At 45.8% G+C, this 8,752-nt stretch overlaps 1 protein-coding gene across 2 annotated transcripts in view; it reads left to right on the forward strand.

The window, feature by feature from the left end:
* Nucleotides 1-3,522: 3,522 nt before the first annotated feature.
* Nucleotides 3,523-8,752, forward strand: part of CUL2 (cullin 2) — a 57,231-nt gene continuing 52,001 nt past the window's right edge. Inside the window, exon 1 of one of the 2 annotated variants that reach the window (XM_069958943.1) lies at nucleotides 3,523-3,692. The gene's annotated coding sequence lies outside the window, so the exon portion shown is untranslated. Of the gene's footprint in view, nucleotides 3,693-3,730; nucleotides 3,835-8,752 lie in introns of those variants that run through there. The other variant, XM_069958941.1, reaches the window with a different exon arrangement.

The following is an 8,752-nucleotide window of genomic DNA, read 5'->3' on the forward strand; positions in this document are numbered from 1 at the left end:
TTACAGCTACATCACCGGCTTTCTCCTCTGACAGTCAGCACTGACCTCTCTGATCTCTGAATAGCGGCTTTCACACAGTTCCCGCTGTGTAATCCTTTGTTCTCTGCTTAATTTGCCTAATAAACCCAATTACAAAGTTTCTTAAAGTCGCCTGGACTATTGAATTCTGCAAAATAAAAAAAAAATGAAACAACAGTGACACTTTAAAGCATGCACCAGAGAATAAAAACATCTAAAAAACATGGTACCACATGTATTCTTGCTCTGACAACAATTTGGACCCTGAATTGCAGCTGACACCACCAGTGGGTTTGGATGACAGTATACGGTATATGACAGATGATGTTGTTCATGATGGATTTTCGGCTGTGTGGCTGTGGCTCATCCATCCCCTCCACATAGAATATTGGGCCGACAGTTATTAAAAATGTATGGGCATCTTTAGGGTAGGATATCAGTTAATAATAAGTGGAACCCCAACAATGTGCATAAAGTTATATTCGGTGCTGCAGCAAAGCCCCTTGAAGAAAACAAGGCCTAGCCACACTACCAGATTGACCAGATGTGTGTGGGTCACCAGGGCCGTATTACCAGCTGCTGCTGCCCAAGGCACTAAACCTGAAGACGCTCCATCCTCACTCACCTATTAGTATCATGAAGAAATGGGAGCCTGGTTTCATCCACATGTATTTCTCTACATGTAGAAACATTGGGGGGCATTTATCAAACATGGTGTAAAGTGAAACTGGCTCAGTTGCCCCTAGCAACCAATCAGATTCCACCTTTCAGTCCTCACAGACTCTTTGGAAAATGAAAGGTGGAATCTGATTGGTTGCTAGGGGCAACTGAGCCAGTTTCACTTTACACCATGTTTGATAAATCTCTCCCATTGTCTGAATCACGTTTCTCATGGTTTTTAACTGCTTAAAACATAAACAAATCTGACCACAGGATTGGTAGGTAATAGCTTCAGGCGTTACATATAACACCGTCACACCAGACCTGACCAATGACACCATAACCCACACACACACACACACACACACACACACACACACACCTCAAAGAGACACCAGATTTACGGACAAGTCTGAACAGGAGGTGGGAGACAAAAAAAAAAATAAAAACAAATAAAAAAGTTGTTTCTTTCCCCCTGCAAGGTGCTGGCCTAGGCACCGGACGACGGGTGCCTAGTGGTAAATACGGCCCTGTGTGTAACCTGTGCAATGGAGAAAGAGTGGGGTTCCAGCAAAGGGTGAGACCACCACAATCACATATTTGTGGCCTATCCTACATGACCCCAGCCTTAAATGAATATATGTAGGGCCATCAATATTCAGGTTACATACTGCAACCGTTAGAAAAGTCAGTGTGGTACCTGTGTATTAGGGGGCTTTACATACAGAGATTTATCTGACAGATTTTTGAAGCCAAAGTCAGTAATGGATTTTAAAAGAGGAGAAATCTCAGTCTTTCCCTTATCACCTGATCTCTGTTTATAGTCTGTACCTGGCTTTGGCTTCAAAAATCAGTCAGATAAATCTCTCTGTGTAAAGGCAGCCTAAGGGTCCATTTACACAGAAAGATTATCTGACAGATTATTGAAGCCAAAGCCAGAAACAGACTATAAACAGGGATCAGGTCATAAGGGAAAGACTGAGATTTCTACTTGTTCCAAATCTATTCCTGGCTTTGGCTTCAAATCTTTGGCAGATAATCTGTCTGCAGATAAATCTCTCTGTGTAAATGGACCCTTAGGCATGCATGCCAACTCGTCTGAAATAGTCCCAGGAAACAGCCTTAGGGTGGCATCCAACTTCTGCAGCTGCGGGGAGACAAACGATGAGCGTCCGTGTAACGTTTCCGAACCTGAACAGTTTGACAGATCCACTTAACACTAGTTATAATCTAGCAAAAGGCAGACCCTACCATTAGGATGGCAGGTAGGTGACCCCCCCCACACTATTTGTCACTTTGCACATACCAATAATTCCCTCCTCCCCATTAGGTAAGTTCCTCCCTTTTTATTGGTGGCCCTTTTGTTTCCAAATTGTTACCCCCATTAGGCAGATAGGCATACCCCCCTTTAGGTAGATAGGATGACCCCCACCTGCAACCAACTATAATCTCGGAAGGATTTCTGGTCATGGGTCACAACATGATCATATAATAATGATGAAGCACAATCCTTGAGCGGACATGGTGACTGGACTGTGGCCAAAGTTGCCAAGTAGGGGGAAGTTTGTTGACTTTACAAGAGTTGCCCTTGAGGGTGGGTTCACACTGAGGAATTCTCGAGGAATTGAAGCAGAAAGTTTTCTGCTTGAAATTCCTCACCTATTCAGCTCTAGTAGAATAGGAGCAGAATTTGAGCAGAATTCAAGCCCCATTGACTTCTATAGGATTCCTCTAGCAGAATCCGCCCAAACAATTAACATGTCAATTCTTCAGGCGGAAAGTGGATCCGAGGCAGAATTTTTTGCGAGGAAATTCGGCTGTGTGAACAAATAAGTGGAAAGCCCTTTAAAGCCAATGTACATTCATTTTGGGCAGAATTCCGTGTGCATTTTGCAGCAGAATCCACCTGAAAATCCGCAAGAATTTCTCAGTGTGAACCCACCCTAAAGGGGTATTCCTGGAAAAATTAACTTTTCCCCTATCCACAAGATAAGTGAAAAGTAGGAGATCGCGGGGGGTCCGACCTCTGAACAACCCTGGCGGTCTCTGTATCGGTCCCCGCTGGCTCTGTTATGAATAAAGCCCTGGGCCAGCACGTGACCCACAGCTCTATTCATTCCTATGGAGCGACAGAAGGAACGCCAGAAAAGCACTATACTCGGGCCTTTTTCGTTGCTACATAGGAATGAATAGAGCCGTGGGTCACGTGCTGGCCCGGGGCTCTATTCATACGAGAGGCGGTGGGGTCCGACACAGAGATTGCCGGGGGCATACGGGAAAAGAAAATTTTTTCAGACTATACCTTTAAGAGCAACCCCCCCCCCCCCCCCCTCCACCACAAACACAACAGTCATGGGTACAATCCCACCATACAGGAGTTGAGCAATGTATAGTTTTTATGAGAAAAGATAGTGACATCGCTTATTAATCTACATCTTTGCTCATTCCAGGCTGTAAGTATGCATTGTAACTGTCAATCATTGATTAGGACCGCCCACTGGACTCCTACACCCAGAATAAACAGGGAGTCAAATGAATGAATTACAAGTTATACTGAATCTCACCCAACCATACACTGTATCCACTTTCTCATCTCATCCTGTATATTCAACCTGACTGGTTCCCTTTAAGTAGTTCAATACACTGTAACTTTATTGATCTCCAGTAGACACACGGTCCCTCCCTTATTGATACAGTACAGCGCGGACATTTTATCCCTGGATGTAACTTTTTTTTCCCTGTGTCCAAACTGAAAGCGCTGGAGCCGCCTACCATGGGCTTCCCCTTTCCTGCTTGTCATCAGGGGCTGGAGCCGAAGCTGTTTGAGCCTCCGCAGTTGCCGTACTTTGGAGCAGTCTATGCCGCAGACGGGGGTGGCTAGATGCGTTGCCCGCCGTCTGCTCACCTCCTCCTTCCTCTTACCCCCGGCTCCTGGCTCATCATTGGCCGGGAATAGTAAGGAGCTGTAGGCTGTACCTTGCGCGGGGAAGGAGACTGATCGTGCGGATGGTGCTGTAAGTAATTGTCTCCGGTCTCCCCCTCTAGGCGTTGGGCGGATGGTACATTCCGGCATCCCAGGTAATGGCAGCTGAGTGAGCGGTGTCGGTGACAGCTGATGATCTCCCCCAGAGGGCTCCCCAGTGACGCGTGTGACAGGTACCGGCCCCGCTCCCCCGGGCTCCCCCCTCACTGCTCCCCCGCTCCGGACTATGGGCATCGGGACAGCGGGCACTGTGTAGCCGGAGTCTTCCCCTGGGTACCTCGGGGAGCCGGCACCTCCTCACTGGCCCATGCTCAGCACACATGTGTAGGCCTCTGCCAGGCTGGAGCCCTGGTGCACTGCAGCTGGCACTGACTATGGGCGCAGTGTAACAGTCTGCAGCTCCAGGGTCCTCATTTACTGCACTGGCCCCCAACCTGTTGCAAAACTACAACTCCCAGCATGCCTGGACAGCCTTCGGCTGTCCAGGCATGCTGGGAGTTGTAGTTTTGCAACAGCCAAGTCGGGCAACACTGATTTACTGTAATATCTGCACCACCCTGGTCACATGACTGGTTCAACGAACAAACTAAACTTTATTTATAAAACCATAAATATGATTTATAACAGTATACATTGCCATATCCACCAGTATATAAGTGGCACCAATATAGTGTATATATAGGAGTATTATTATTATATTTCCCCCCTAGCTATGATGGGAGTTGTAGTTTTGCCGCATTGTATAAGAGAACGTAGGCGGCACCATTATTGTCCAGGCATGCTGGGAGTTGTAGTCTTGCAATAAGTGGAGAGCCACGGTTTGGGTACACCGTATAAGAAGACGCCATTAGCGCACCTGTCACTATGGAGACATTGAAACGTCCATGTGCAGAGGCTGGTAGTTCTGGTTGCCGTGGATACATCCCACAATGGGGGACCTGTCAATATGGTTCTGTGTCCGGGTGATGCGGTTGCCGTGGATACATCCCACACCTGGACAGGTTTCGTGCACAAACCCCATTGCAATCCATAGGGCTCATGCATGGAACTTGCCAGGTGTGGAACGTATTCACAGCAACATGATCTCTGGAGGTCAACTGGAGATGGCCCCATCATAAATCGGGGAAATCCTCGTGTCAGTCCTGTGTGAACATACCCTAAGGGCCCTATTCCACCGGACGATTATCGTTCGCATAATCGTTAACGATCTCAAACGACCGCTATTGCGAAAGACCTGAAAACGTTCACTCATTTCCATGGAATGATAATCGTTACTTATGATCGTATTTGCGATTGTTTTTTCTTCGCTATTGCGTTCGTATCTACTGCGAATGAGGTCTTATTCAATGCGAACGTTTTGCGAACGAGTAACGATAAAAATAGGTTCAGGTCTTATAAAGCGATCAACGATTTCTCGTTCGGTCGTTAATCGTTAACTGCATTTCAACCAAACGATTATCGTTTAGATTCGAACGATTTAACGATAATCGTCCGGTGGAATAGGGCCCTAATGGTGCGTTTACACAGAGAAATTTATGTGACAGATTTTGAAAGCCAAAGCCAGGGACAGACTATTAACAGAGAACAGGTCATAAAGGAAAGACTGAGATTTATCCTCTTCTTAAATCCAGTGCTGGCTTTGGCTTCCAAAATCTGTCAGATAAATCTCTCTGTGTAAACGTACCATAATGCTGGGTTTACACGGAGCGATAATTCGCCCAATCGTACGATTAACGATTTTTCTTTTATAACGATCAGCATTTAGATGGAACGATATATATATATATATGTTTTCCGATCGTTTTGCGATCGCTTAAGCCTATCTCGCACATAGGTAAAATCAGTGAACGACTGTTTACACGGAACGATCTGCGAATTTTTGCGAACGACGATTTAAGAACAAGTTAAAAGATCAAAATGAACGATTTCTCGCTCGTCGTGCGATCGTTCGCTGCGTTTACACGTATGATTATCATTCGAATTCTATCGTTATCATGCAAATTGGCACGATAATCGTTCCATGTAAACCCAGCATAACAGACAGATCAGGAGAGACCACGGGTTCTGTATAATTCTAGTGTCTCCAGGTGACGTTCTCACTTCTACATCCAAGCATGATCTCTTCTGCCAACAGTGGTTACTGCTGAGATCTTTGCCCCTGCAGCTCTATAGCAGTCGAAAACTACAACCCTCAGCATGCCCTGGTAAAAAAAAACAAAAAAACAGTTGAAGGTAATTTTGCTTATAAAGCAATTTATTGTAAATGCATAGTGTGAACATGGCCTTAGGGCGGGACTGCGACGTGATTTTTCTGGAGCTTTTTATATTTCTCTTTGAGATGTATAAGTGTTATGTTACCAGTTGGGGGTCTGACCCCATCCGCTACAGCTGTGATGGGATGTGACTAGGGAGGGACGTTCCCCCTCTGACAGCTGTCAGTTCGGATTAGGGTCAGGTCAGGAGCCGTGACCGTATTACCGGCCTTAGGTCATGGTTTGTCTATCATTGCTGGTGCTTGTATATGACAGACCTGTCACTGCATTGTCGTTTTGGTTTGTGACAATAATTACAGTTATAATGTGAATGGAGCCTGAGGCTGGATTCACATGCGGCAGATTCTGCACATCAGCTATATACAGCACAGTAAAAGCTGGTGGGGTTTTAGGACACCATTCACATGTAGCATAAGGCTGGGTTCACACTGCGTTTTTAGCATACGTTTAACGGATCCGTTTTTTTTTTTTGTTCCGTTTTGTTCCCTTTTTTTATAATGGAAGTCAATGGAAAAACGGATCAAAATGGATGCACACAAATGCATCCGTTTTTGCAATCTGTTTTTCATCCATTTTTTCAAATTACGGATGAAAAAAGCGGATTGCAAACACCCAGTGTGAACCCAGCCTAACCTGACACAATGCGTAGCACAGTCTCCTCTGGGATTGCTTCTCTACTTTTACTTTATTAATATAATATACACTCATTGACAAAGTAACAACACACCCAGATAGAAATGTCAGATTGCTGAAGTCATCAGACAGATATGTAAATGGTTACAGGTGTGGTGTTATTAGATACTGGTTCTTACCACAAGAGGGCGTAAAAGTGCCCCACCTGCTACCCCATATAAGGACTCTCAGAGGCTACTTTTGGGTAGAGAGAGACTGCTAGACAAACAATGCACTGAAGACACTTTGGCGGAAATCTTTTTCTTTTAAATCAACTGGTTTTAGAAAGTTATATAGATGTGTAATTTACTTCTATTTAGTTTTTCTATACTTATCAGCCGCTGTATGTCCTGCAGGAAGTGGTGTATTTATTCCAGTCTGACACAATGCTCTCTGCTGCCATCTCTGTCCGAGACAGGAACTGTCCACAGTAGAGATCACCAGCTCTCAAAGTCTCTATCTAGATCAGGGATGCCCTCCAGCTAGTGCAAAACTACAACTCCCATCATGCCTGGACAGCCGAATTGTAGTGTTGCAACAGCTGGAGGGGTGAAGGTTCCCCATCCCTGATCTAGATGTAAGCAGCTCCACCATTACACCCCCGTCTCTGCACGGACCATTTATAGTGGTAGAAAACGTGGTGTCACGGTGCCCATTATTGACAGCCAGCCAACATCATCTTTGTGTACTGTGATGTTGTCACTGAGAAGCCTGGACTGGAACCATATTGTGTTAAGTAACAAATCCAGGTTCTGTTTGGGATCCCACAATGGTTGGGTTACAGTATGGAGCCTTGTGGTGAGCGTCTCTGTACGATGGAGTGACACACTGCCCCCTGCTGGTGTGATTATGTGGAGGCTATCACATATGACAGTCGGTCACCCCTAGTAGTGATATGGGGACACTGACTGCTCGGTCATATGTACAGGACATCCTGCAGCCACATGTGTTGCCTCCCATAGCAGCTGCAGGATTACCCTCCCCACACTCAGCAAGGGATTCGGAGGAGCGTCTCCACCAGATTGTCACACCTTCTTGTCCCGCCTGATATCCAGATCACCAATCAGATATTCATAGGATCTGATAGGACGCCACCTTTTGTAACCTATAAATGTGCAGGATCTATAGGACCAGCTGGAACACCTGTGGGCAAATGTGCTGCTAATTTTCCCTGTACTTACTACTGCATCAAGGCTTCACTTCCTGGATAACATGGTGATGTCACTTCCTGGATAACATGGTGATGTCACTTCCTGGATAACATGGTGATGTCACTTCCTGGATAACATGGTGATGTCACTTCCTGGATAACATGGTGATGTCACTTCCTGGATAACATGGGGATGTCACTTCCTGGATAACATGGGGATGTCACTTCCTGGATAAAATGGTGATGTCAAGAGCCGACTCCCAGAGCTGTGCGGGCTGTGGCTGCTGGAGAGGGTGAGGGCAGAGGGACACAGGGCACTGGAGAGACACTGAGCATCCCCCTGCCATCATCCTCTCCAGCAGCCACAGCCCGCACAGCTCTGGGAGTCGGGTCGTGACATCACCATGTTATCCAGGAAGTGACATCACCATGTTATCCAGGAAGTGACATCACCATGTTATCCAGGAAGGGACATCACCATGTTATCCAGGAAGGGACATCACCATGTTATCCAGGAAGGGACATCACCATGTTATCCAGGAAGAGACATCACCATGTTATCCAGGAAGTGACATCACCATGTTATCCAGGAAAGAACATCACCATGTTATCCAGGAAGTGAAGCCTTGATGCAGTAGTAAGTGCAAGGAAAAAAAGCACTTTATAAGCATTTCCTGTACTTGGTGTTTATTGGTGATTTGTATAACTTTTGGGGGGGCAATATAATACTCTAATAAAAACTTTAGGCGGACTTTTCTTTTAACCCCTAGGCAACTCTGGACGTACGGCGCCCCCCCCCCCCCCTCGGGACGCTGGTCTAAACGACCACTGCGTGTATGTAATTCTGCCTAAACTAAAACTAAAAAGCCCCCTCCCCTAATAAAAGTGTGAATCACTCCTTCTTCCCATGTTATAAATAAAAATAAATAAATAAACATGTTTGCTATCGCCGCGTGCGTAATCGCCCGAACTTTTAATGAATCACATTCCTGATCT

Source organism: Dendropsophus ebraccatus, chromosome 2, assembly GCF_027789765.1.
Source record: "Dendropsophus ebraccatus isolate aDenEbr1 chromosome 2, aDenEbr1.pat, whole genome shotgun sequence".
NCBI classification, from domain to species: Eukaryota; Metazoa; Chordata; class Amphibia; order Anura; family Hylidae; genus Dendropsophus; species Dendropsophus ebraccatus.